Source organism: Cannabis sativa, chromosome 2 (genome assembly GCF_029168945.1).
Source record: "Cannabis sativa cultivar Pink pepper isolate KNU-18-1 chromosome 2, ASM2916894v1, whole genome shotgun sequence".
Lineage (NCBI taxonomy): Eukaryota > Viridiplantae > Streptophyta > Magnoliopsida > Rosales > Cannabaceae > Cannabis > Cannabis sativa.
The window spans coordinates 76,401,527-76,403,103 of record NC_083602.1 but is presented as its reverse complement, the minus strand read 5'-3'; the positions used below and the strand labels follow the sequence as shown (position 1 = coordinate 76,403,103).

The 1,577-nt window shown below is 30.2% G+C and overlaps 1 long non-coding RNA gene across 1 annotated transcript; it reads right to left on the bottom strand.

Annotated features, from left to right (window-relative positions):
• On the bottom strand, positions 1-1,577 carry LOC133035132 (uncharacterized). The gene is made up of 2 exons (XR_009686409.1): positions 1,054-1,577; positions 1-961 (listed from the first exon to the last, which is right to left on the bottom strand). It is a non-coding gene; the product is annotated as an uncharacterized LOC133035132 (long non-coding RNA).

Sequence of the window (1,577 nt, the reverse complement as noted above, 5' to 3'; positions counted from 1 at the left end):
TTTATTTTCTTTTGATTTGTTCCTAATAAGTGTCTAATTTGAAAATAGCGGCACTAATATTCAAAAGCTTGTTTTTCCAATTTATTGTTAGTTAACTGGATACATGGACAAATGTGGTTAATTCCAACTTTGTTTTTTTCATTAAATATCATCTATAACAAACAAACATTTCAGAAAACTAAAATAAAAGCTGAAGCTATTTAAAACTAAATCTAAACCCCTAAATTTCTCATCTTACTTACTAAACTCAGAACTGAACCAAAAACCCTTCCAAATCCAAAAATCGAACTTTATTCTGTCGACAATCATTTATGAACAACTGGTATAATGTGTGTGAAGTACTCTCATTTATATTTGAACTGATATATTGGAAAGTTTGTATCCAATCACAATATATAAGATTTTGAAATATTAGAAACATTATTCATAATACAAAATGTAATGTACAAATCTCCTACTGTAACTATTATTTTACTAATTGATAGTGCATATTATAATGTATAAATCTCTTTAAGAAACCACAATCTGAGAAACTCTTTCCTAATTTGAAATCAATCACAATGAAAAAAAAAACAATAGACAAAATAAGATTGTCATGCTCCAAAAATAGTCAAAATGCAAGATAAGATCAAATACCAAATCACTTTCCATGGCATTACAATTACAAAATAAAAAGCATGAAATCCAAACTTTACCTCAGCCATATCCTAGATTTACAATGAAATTATAAAACTAATTTACCATAAATATTACAACAGCAACACCAGAAATAATCAGCACAATATGTTTCAAATTTTATAACACCCACTAATGACATTTACAGCCATGAACGTCTTCCATACATCCCTCTCTTGTTTATCAGTTGTTCCTATCCTTCATAAAAAATTAATTGATGCACAAGCTCATTCACATTTTTCAAAAGTCCAAAAATCACTTGTCTACACCTCACAGCCACCCTCATCTTGAAATTATAACAGAAAATGCTAAGATTAACATAAATCTCAGCCCCACAAAGTCTCTGCTTTCAAAGAAGAAAGAAAGCCAAAATCTTACCATTGAATATATTGACAATTTATAAATCGATAGGCGGCTGGGTTATTCTCCGTCCACAATATTCTTTTTACCCATGATATACCATAAGAACGAACAATTTTCTTCCTTCCTTTTGATACACCATACAAACTCTTCCATGGATGTATTTTTCTTCTTGATTGCGTAAAAGACACATCACCTTTCAAGCTACTCATTAGTGGTTGTCGTGGGAAGGGGGTTCGATTACTAGGTCTCGATTTCACGTCGTGAGATTTCTAGTGGGAGGATTTTTGGTTCGAGTTCTGGGCTTAGCAAGCAAGAAGAGACTTATTTGTTTTTATATTTTTCATGTTTTCTTAATTGTTGTTTTTTTTTTTTTTTTTTTTTTAATGTTAATAGATGAAATTTAATGGAAAAAAAAACTGGAATTGACCAGATCAATCAAATTGTCCAGTTAACTAATGGGAGAAGTGGGTACCAGTGGAAGATTGAAAAAATAAACGTTAGTATTTGTGTGGCTATTTTCAGTTTATTAGCAACAAAGA